Raw genomic sequence first — 10405 nt, forward strand, 5'->3', positions numbered from 1 at the left:
TTCTGTCTCTGTCTCTCTCTCTCTCTATATATATATATGGCCTATAAATACAGTAAATTCAAATAATAGAGCAAAAGCAGATTTTGGTTTTTACTTTAAAAATATCATTTCACTTCCTGAAAAATTAGGAATTAGGAGTCCCAAGGATACCACATAGCATTTAGGAAGACTTGAGTGGGAGCTAAGAAAGTTCAAATGAGGGGAGGAAGAAAGTCCCTGGTCAGGCCCGGTATAGTGACTTAAGCCTGTAATCCCAGCACTTTAGAAGGCTGAGGTGGGAGGATTGTTTTAGCTGAGGAGTTTGAGATCAGCGTGGGCAACCTAGCAAGACTCTGATCTCTATTTAAAAAAAAAAAAAAAAAAAGAAAGGAAAGAAAGCTTGGGTCAGTGGCCTCAGTGAACCTGGAGGATGCTGTGATCCTCTTGGTGACGTCCCCAGGCTCTGCTTCAGGATGACAGCATGGTCTCCTGCACTGTAGCTCAGTCTGAAATTTTCAGTTTTTCTTTCAAGTTCCGCTTTTTCAGTCTTCAAGGGGGATGGAGGAGGTGGCCTGAATAAGACATAAATGAAAGAGGAAGTGTCTCAGCACCAACCAAACGTAAAACAGCGACCCACTTCACTTGTGACCTCTACGGAAATACTGGAGACGTCCTCTGTGTCCTTTTAGACTTTCTGGGGGAGGGGACAGCTGCTGCCCAGAAGCAAGCAGCTTCCTTTTGGCCAGGTCAGTGCAGGGAACCAACAAAGACAGGGACCTGTGGCCAGAAGAAGCACAGCCATAGCAGGTATCTGATTGGACTGAGCCAGGAAAGGCCTTCTTGCCCTTAGGGACCCCTCAAAGCTTCTTTCCCACAAGCTGGAAACTGCTTGACTTACTGCTGTGCTAAATGCAGGTGCCAGCCGAGGGGGTTACCCTAGGACCATGAGCCATTAACAGCTTGTCTCAAATACACTTCTCCAAGGCAGTCAGCGACTCCCCACTGAACACCTGTGGGTTCCTGCTGGTGCTAACTTAGGCACAGGGCTAGCAGGTCCCTCCCCTGTAGCAGATGATGAGAGCAAGTGTGGTACAGGAGGAACTGGAAAGAGAGCGTCGTCAGAGGCGACACTTGCGTGGATTAAAACCATATATTCTTGTGCAATGTAAAATTGCCAACTTGCATCAGCATAACGAAGGACACACTTAGAATAGAAAAGCTGAGGAGGACAGAAGAATAGGAAGAAGAGCAAAATCATGCCTGGTCCTTTTGCCCAGAAATGACCCATGTGAACCTTGGCTGAACTTTTAGACTTTTTCGCGGTGCGCATTTTTGAACATAATTTGACAACGCGGGACCTCTAGAATTGTACATTCTAATTTCTCAGTCCATTTATTTCTTATTCCAGAAAGAATCCATATATAAAGATAACTCATCACAGTGTTGTTTTTAATTGTGAAAAGCTGAAAAGTGGATGCTCGCCACTAGTGTTTATAAATAAATTCAATAAAATTATGCTCTCACAATAAAATATTATGTAGTCATTTAAAAGAACAATCTCATGCTCTACGTATTATCATGGAAGGATGTCCACAAGGTCTTGCTGAAATTGTTTCAAAAGTCCCAGAACAGTGTATATATAATTTGAGACTATTGATATAAAAATATGGCTGTATATGTGTGTAAAAAAGGATGTTTGGGCTGGGCACGGTGGCTCACGCCTGTAATCCCAATCTTTTTGGGGCTGAGGTGGGCGGATCACTTGAGGTCAGGAGTTTGAGACCAGACTGGCCAACATGGTGAAACCCCGTCTCTACTAAAATATGAAAAAAAAAAAAAATTAGCTGGATGTGGTGGTGCATGCCATGCCTGTAATCCCAGCTACTCCAGAGGCTGAGGCAGGAGAATCGTTTGAGCCAGGGAGGCGGAGGTTGCAGTGAGCTGAGATCTCACCACTGCACTCCAGCCTGGGTGACAGAGCGAGACTCCATCTCAAAAAAAAAAGGATGTTTGCCAAAATGTTAATAATGGTTGTCTTTAGAAGGAGGGCTTTTTGTGCTGTTTACTTTCTTCTTGATATTTTTTTAGCCATTTTTTTTGCAATGAGCTTTTGCTAGTTTTATATTTTTTAAACTATTTACCTTGAAAAATTACGTAAATCTATACTTACCGTATAAAATACATTTATTTTGTAGTGAGTGAAAATGAGGGTTACAAAATATATACATAGTATAATATCATGTTCATATTTTATAGTTTTATACATAAATTTACATATTTTAGTTTAAGTGTTTATAAATACAAAAATACATGCACACATTTGAACATATATAATATGCATATACATTTTATATGTATATATAAAAAGTTTTAAAACATATGTTTTTATTTTTTAAGATTACTCTTTTTTTCTTTTCTTTTTTTTTTTTTGAGACGGAGTCTCACACTGTTGCCCAGGCTGGAGTACAGTGGCACGATCTTGGCTCACTGCAACCTCCACCTCCCAGCTTCAAGCGATTCTCCTGCCTCAGCTTCCCAAGTAGCTGAGGTTATAGGCGCCTGCCACCACGCCCAGCTAATTTTTTGTATTTTTAGTAGGGACGAGGTTTCACTATGTTGGCCAAGCTGGTCTCAAGCTCCTGACCTCGTGATCCACCCGCCTCCGCCTCCCAAAGTGTTGGGATTATAGGCGTGAGCCACCGCGCCTGGCCAAGATTACTCTTATATTTTGAATAATAATTGTATTTCCATTCTAGGGAAAAGAGTAATATTTTGGAAACCAGGCGCAGTGGCTCACGCCTGTAATCCCAGCACTTTAGGAGGCCGAGGCGGATGGATGACCTGAGGTCAGGAGTTCGAGAACACCCTGGCCCACATAGCAAAACCCTGTCTCTACTAAAAATACAAAAATCAGCCAGGCGTGGTGGCGGGCACCTATAATCCCAGCTACTCGGGAGCCTGAGGCAGGATAATTTCTTGAACCCGGGAGGTGGAGGTTGCAGTGAGCCAAGATTGTGCCACTGCATTCCAGCCTGGTGGACTGAGCGAGACCCTATCTCAAAAAAAAAAAAAAAAGGTACAATTTTGGGCTAAGTCTTGGAGGGGTAGGGACGGCCAGTCCAGGGCAGCCCAGGCTGAGGGCACAGCACGTACCAAAGACACAAAGCCACAGCAGAGCAGGGCCACATGTGGCACACGCTGCTCCTGGCACCTGATAGCAGCAGTGTTCTGTCCTCCTGGAAACTCTCCTCTTGCATTTCTGGGTCACTGTTCTCTCCGGGCTGCCCAGTCAGCCAAGCAGGCACCTGGGCACGGAGGGGCCCTGAGGGATTGAGGCTGTCCCAGGTAGGGGCTCCGTGAGGGGGAAGCCGACCACTTTACAGTGTTCCTGAGGCTCAGGCCCGTGTGCCACTGAGAGGGCACGAACTCCATGGTCCGTGGACTTGGGTTCAACTGAGGCATCACCAGCTCCTGGGTGGCCCTTGGCCAAGGCACTTTACCTCCCTGGGACTCAGTGTATTTATCCAGGGGTATGAACAGTAAGAACCTCTGGCCCACAGGCTTAATGAGATAATTAAATGAGACTTGGGAACAGCTCCTTTCAACTAACTGTTTATTACCACAAGGTGCCCAATAACCAGGCATGGCAAAAGCCCAAAGGCAAAAGCACAAAGCCCTGACATTTAACAAGTTCTTTTTTTGCTAAGAAACCAGCGCTGGAGACAAGTACTTGTGATATATCCTCGTGGTTGGACGTGTTGGTCACAAGTTCTAATTATGGAAATGCCCGCTGACAAAAGGGCCTGTTGATGTGAGTCACTATGGTTGGTTTAACTCTCTAGGCCTGGGTTGCTCCTAGGACTCATTTGCAGATACATCCATCTACCTAGCTATCTTTTTTTTTTTTTTTTCTGAGACAGGGTCTCACTCTGTCACCCACTCTTCACTCTGTGAAGTGCAGTGGCACAATCAAGGCTCACTTTATCCTTGACCTCCTGGGCTGAAGCACTCCTTCCGCCTCAGCCCTCCGAGCAGCTAAGACTATAGGTGTGTGCCACCATGCCCAGCTTTTTTTTTTTTTTTTTTTGTTTTTTTTGTTGTCCACCATCCCAGCTAATATTAGTAGCCATGACTAGTTTTTTTTTATGTTTTTTTTTTTTTTTTTTTTTTTAGGTAGGATTGGCAGGTGCTCGTACTCCTGATTGGATCAGGCTTTTCCAGTGCTGGACTCAGCTTTTTTTTTTTTTTTTTTTTTTTTTTTTTTTTTTTTTTTTTTTTTTTTTTTTTTTTTTTTTTTGTTGGTCTCGAACTCCTGACCTCAGGTGATCTGCCTGCCTCGGCCTCCCAAAGTGCTGGGATTACAGGTGTGAGCCACTGAGCCCGGTCGCTACTTATTCTTATTGTGCATTTATACCCTGAAGAAATGGAATCTGCCATTTGCTGTAGTAGCGATCCAGAAAAACAAAGTGTAGTTGTTGGAATAAAACACAACTAACTGACATTGAGTGTCACCTGGTGGTGACCCAGCACAGCAAGAATGGATCAGCTTAAGCAGGTGTCATGGCATGCACCTGTGGTCCCAGCTACTCAGGAGGCTGAGGTGGGAAGATCGCCTGGCCCAGGAGATTGAGGCTGCAGTAAGCCAAGATCATGCCACTGCACTCCAGCCTGGGCAACAGAGCAAGACCCTGTCTCAAAAAAAAAAAAATCAAAGAATGTATCAGCCTCGTATCATCCAAGCTCATAGAGAGAATGATGTAGAAAAACCCCAATGGCTTTGTATTGAATCGTCACCCTCAGAGGGCTGGGGACATAGATTCATAGATCAGCACCTTCACTCCCGGGAGCCACAGGAAGACAATTCCTTTTCTTTTTTGAGACAGAGTTTCACTCTTGTCACCCAGGCTGGAGTGCAGTGGTGCAGTCTCGGCTCACTGCAACCTCCGCCTCCTGGGTTCAAGCGCTTCTCCTGCCTCAGCCTCCCAAGTAGCTAGCATTATAAGTGCCCATCACCACGCCCAGTTAATTTTTGTATTTTTAGTAGAGATGGGGTTTCTCCATGTTGGCCAGGGTGGTCTCGACCTCCTGACCTCAGGTGATTCACCCGCGTTGGCCTCCCAAAGTGCTGGGATTACAGGCGTGAGCCACCATGCCTGGCCAGGAAGCCAATTTATAACAAGTTTTCTTGGTAGCACATGGGTAATTAGTTGATGACCCTAATGGTCCCTTCCCCTCAAAGTTTGGTGCATCCTCTCTCTCTCTCTCCCAGCCGTGTGAGGACACAACACGAAGTTGGCCATCTGGGGACCAGGAAGAGAGCTCTCCCCAGAACCCAACTATGCTCGCGCTTGACTTTTGACTTCCTAGCCTCTGCTGTGAGTGATAAATGCTTGTTGTGTAATCCACCCAGCCTATGATACTCTGTGATAGCAGCCCAAGCTGACAACTTGGCAAGTACATCTCCACAATAAGATCTGAGCCATCTCAGCCTGGAAGTTGGTGCTTCCAGATGGCGTTGAGGAGAATGACCAAAGTTTGTCTCTCTCTTTTTTTGAGACAGAGTCTTGCTCTGGCTGGGGTGGAATGGTGCGATCTCAGCTCACTGCAACCTCTGCTCCCTGGGTTCAATAAATTTCTGGTGCCTCAGCCTCCCGAATAGCTGGGATTACAGGCATGTGCCACCACACCCAGCTAATTTTTGCGTTTTTAGTAGAGATGGGGTTTCGCCATGTTGGCCAGGCTGGTCTCGAACTCCTGGCTCCAGGCGATCCACCCACCTCGGCCTCCCAAAGTGTTGGGATTATAGGCGTGAACCCCCACACCCAGCCCAAAGTTTTTCTCTTTGACCTTTCATTTTGTATTGTTGATCAATCTCCTCACCCTTTTTTTTTTTTTTTTTTTTTTGAGATAGGGTCTTGCTCTGTCACCCAGGCTCAAGTGCAGCGGCGTGATCACAGCTTATTGTAGCCTCAAACTCCCAGACTCAAGCAATCCTCCTGCTTTAGTCTCCTGAGTAGCTGGGACTACAGACGTAGGCCACCACACCCAGATAATTTTTATTCTTTTGTAGAGATGGGGTCTCATTATGTTGCCCAGGCTGCTCTCATACTCCTGGGCTCAAGTAATCCTCCAACCTTGGCCTCTCAAAGCACTGGGATTATAGGCGTGAGACATCATGCCCGGCCCTAACCCCCTTTCTGATTGACACGTTCTTAAGGTACCTTACAAGAGGTTAGAAGTGTTTTTATAAATATACCTTTTTTTTTTTTTTTTTTACAAACTTCAGTTGTAACCAAATATTGCTAAAGAACCCATTCTGATCTCTTAAGGTATCTTTACATTTCTTTACGTTAGAACTTTATATTTCTTCTAATCCATATGCATTGGTTTTACAGTTTTACAGTTTTGTAATTGCCAAAACTATACAGGATTCTCAGTCACATCGGAATTTCAGATGAACAACGAGTAATTTTTATGCATGTCCCATAAATTTCATGGGATATACTTACATTAAAAGTGATTTGTTGTTCATTTGAAATTCTAGTTAACTAAGCACTCTGTATTTTTATTTGTAAAACCTGGCCACCCACTCTCCAAGGGAAATCCTAGTTTCCTATTTCCAAATCGGTGGAGATGGTGGTGACCTCATGATTGCTCATATAACCTACCCACAGTTTCAAGAAGGAAAGAAAGGTAATTCTGTATGCTAAAAAGACACATACCACACAAATAGCAAATATGTCCCCATGCAAGGCACAGTGCTGGATGACTCATGGAGAGTGGTGTCTGGTCAAACACAAGCCCTCGGGCGCAGTGGCTCATACCTGTTATCCCAGCAGTTTGGGAGGCTGAGGCAGGTGGATCACATGAGCCCAGGAATTCGAGACCAACCTGGACAACATCGGAGAAACCCCTCTCTACTAAAAAAAAATACAAGAAAATTAGCTGAGAGTGGTGGCACATTCCTCAGGGCAGGAAGCTGAGGTGGGAGGATCACTTGAGCCCAGGAGCCAGGAGGTCCTGGCTGCAGTGAGCCGTAGTCACGCCACTGCACTCCAGCCTGGACAACAAAGTGAGACCCAGTATCAAAAAAAAAAATTAAAATTAAAAAATAATAAAAATGTAAAAAATACATATATGTGTTGATCTACAGATTAGATGCATTCAGAGAAATTTACCTGAAAATCAGTTTCTGAAAGGTAAATTTATTTCCCTAGCTTTCAACAAAAAAATGAGCACACTAGGCTTTCATCCTCAATCTGCCAATTTATCATTTGGTCTTTGGCAAGTGTATAAACTACAAACTTCACTGAGACTCAGCTTTCTCATCTGTCAAACATAGCCCAAATGGCTACCTTTCTCTCCAGCCAATGCCAGGGGAAGTGCTTGGTGAGGAAGGGGTAAGCAGCATGACAGGCCCTCCAAGATGGCCCCATGGCGTCTGTGATCTCCCTGTTCCCTTCTCAGTAAAATGAATGTAGATCAAGCAACTCCTAGGTGTGAGCCATTCTGAAAGGGGCTGTGGGATAGAACACATCCCTGCATCCCTTGAAGAGTTAGACTCCACCTGGAAAGATAGGACATATGTAGTCATCTGTTACAGTGGTAGCCCCCAGTGAAATGCACCTCCTGGTATTCATGCCCTCTATAGATCACTCCACTGAATCTGGGCTGCCTGAAACAATAGAATGTGACAGAGGTGATACTGTGCCAGCTGTGCCAAGGGGCACACGTGGAGGGGCTCACTTCAGGGTGCTGGATGAAGAACAGGGCAGGAGGCCGGGCACAGTGTCTCACGCCTGTAATCCCAGCACTGTGGGAGGCCGAGGCGGGTGGATCACCTGGGGTCAGGAGTTTGAGACTAGCCTGGCCAACATCTCTATTAAAAATACAAAAATTAGCCACGCATGGTGGTGGGCACCCATAATCCCAGCTACTCAGGAGGCTGAGGCAGGAGAACCATTTGAACCCAGGAGGTGGAGGTTGCAGTGAGCCGAGGTTGCACCACTGCACTGCAGCCTGGACGACAAGAGTGAGACTCCATCCCAAAAAACAAAACAAAACAAAACAAAAAAACAGATGCTGGGCTTTGAAGACTGCACAAGCTCTAGGGCTACGCCTTAGGAAATCTTGGTGGATTCCACATTTGTAGTCCTGGGAACCCTGAGCCACCATGTAACGAGCCTTACTTTCCTGTTGGAGAGGCCACGTGGAGAGTGAGAGGCCCTGAGACTATATGGAGGAGAACGAGAAGCTCAGCCAGACATGTGCCCATGTTCAAGCTGACCCAGCCACCCTCTGGACTCCGGAGCTACACTGGCCGGGACCCCTGACGTGGGGGTGGTGAAGCCACATCTTCAACTCATTCTTCGGTGTGCAAGATGCAAGTTAACATGGAACTCATTCTTGGGCATGCAAAAGATCAGGAATGTTTAAGCAAAGCAACCAATGTCTCCAGATGAAGGTGATGCTTTCCCCAGACAGGGAACAGCACCCAGTATCCCCTGTTTAAATTCCAGACCCACAGATTTGTGGGCAAATAGCATTTTGGTTGTTTTTAAGGTACCTCGCTTTTGGGTAGTCTGTTATGTAGCCATAGGTAATAAAATCTCAAACTCTCAGGAAGAGTAAAATGTCCCTCAAAATGTTAGGAATCTGTGCCTTCCAGCCAGACAGGTTTCTCAGGGTCGAAAGCACGGGCGTGCCCGGTTCTAGCACAGCAGGAACACTTCCTGTTGGGGACTCAGCAGGAACTCCCTGTGAGGGCCCCAGGTTTCTGGATCCTGGGTGGGTGTGGGGACAGGCACCCGGGCTGAGGGGCTCGCCTGTGTCTGTTCAGCCACGGCTGTGCTTCCCCAGAGAGGAAACATCATGGGGAGCTGCGTTTGAGGTGAGGGTGTCAGTGCCACGGAATCAGGGCTACCTCTACTGCGCAGAGCACCGTGACGTCCCCTACCTTCCAGGCAATAGCAAAAACCAAAAGAGACAGGCGGTAGCGAAAAGGGAGGGTAGAGTGGAGGGAAAGAGGGATAGAGGCCAAAAAACACCCCATGAGGCAGCAAGGGCAGCTGCCAAGGCTTCAGTTAACCCAGGACAGAAGCAGGACTCGCCACCTGGCCACGGAGGCCAGAGGGCTGCAGAAGGGCGCAGATGCAGAGGGGCTGACTTCAGGGCACTGGATGGAGCACAGGGCAGGGTAAGATGCTGGGCATTGAAGACAGCACAAGCTCTGACGGGGCCAGGAGGGGCCAGAATACCACACACACAGGGCCAGCAGGCCAGCACACACAGAAGCAGCACACACAGGCGTCCCGCTGTGCATGTAGGCTGCTTGAGGCAGTGGTGGGTCGGTGTGGGCAGGAGGAGCAGGTGGAAATGGGCATGCCAGGCCAAGGCAGCATATGGGCCAGGCTGATTGAAGGCTGGGCCTATGCCTGGTTCATCTTGGGCTCCCCAGCCCCCAGCACATAATAATAGATGCTCAATAAATGCTTGCCAACAGATGCACTTTGCTTCTAGGTCACTGGGAAACACTGAAGCTATCTCCACAGGGGTGACCCAAATGAAAGCAGTGAAAAGAATGCTGGGGTGGCCAGAGCGGCTGGCTGGAGAAGGCCCACGAGGCTTCCGCAGCCTCCCGAGGAGGGGAGGCAAGGGCAGGGCTGAGGACGGGACAGAAGGATGGAGAGAGCCTCGTTCTCAGGAAGCATTTTACTGACGGGCAGTCAGGGTAGGAGTGGATTCCAGGGGCCTGCGTGTGGTCCAGTCTCGCCATGAAATCACCATGTGACCCCAGCAAGTCACCCTGTCTCTAGGGCTCAGCTCCATCTCTGTGCATCAGAGGAGTCAGATGAGAAGTTTCCCTTTCGGTCGGACTGTGATGCTGATGTAAAGCGTGGGTGGGGTGGCGTCAGGAAAGGGAAGGAGCACCAAGGGTCAAAGATAGTCTGGGGAAGATGGTGGAGAAAATGATGTGGCTGTGGGCAGAAATAGGAAGTCTCAGGATGGCGAGCTGAGCTTGGGCAGGAAAGATGACGCGTGGGCGGCTAGGGTAGCTTGGTGGAGGCAAGGGCCCAACACCACAGCAAACGGGCAGTGGAGGCAAAAAGGACAGCCAGCTTGAACATGCCTCCTGCAGCTGGGTGTGATAGGCTGAAATGCCTCCCTCCCCAAAATATATCCACACCCTGATCCCCAGAACCTGTGAATACAAGGATCTTTGCAGATGTGATTAAGTAAGGGTCTTGACATGGAAGGAGATTATCCTGGATTACATGGATGGGCCCTAAATACAGTTCTTTTCTTTTTATTTTGTAGAGATGGAGTCTTACTATGTTACCCAGCATAATCTTCAATTCCTGGCCCCAAGTGATCCTCCTGCCTCAGCCTCCCAAAGCACTGGGATTACAGGTGTGAGCCACTGCAT

The 10405-nt window shown here is 47.4% G+C and overlaps 1 long non-coding RNA gene across 1 annotated transcript; it reads left to right on the forward strand.

Annotated features, from left to right (window-relative positions):
• Positions 1–5111: 5111 nt before the first annotated feature.
• Positions 5112–8415, forward strand: LOC115831545. Its single transcript, XR_004027060.1, has 2 exons — positions 5112–5354; positions 8182–8415. It is a non-coding gene; the product is annotated as an uncharacterized LOC115831545 (long non-coding RNA).
• Positions 8416–10405: the final 1990 nt, after the last annotated feature.

This window comes from Nomascus leucogenys, chromosome 19 (genome assembly GCF_006542625.1).
Source record: "Nomascus leucogenys isolate Asia chromosome 19, Asia_NLE_v1, whole genome shotgun sequence".
Taxonomy (NCBI): domain Eukaryota; kingdom Metazoa; phylum Chordata; class Mammalia; order Primates; family Hylobatidae; genus Nomascus; species Nomascus leucogenys.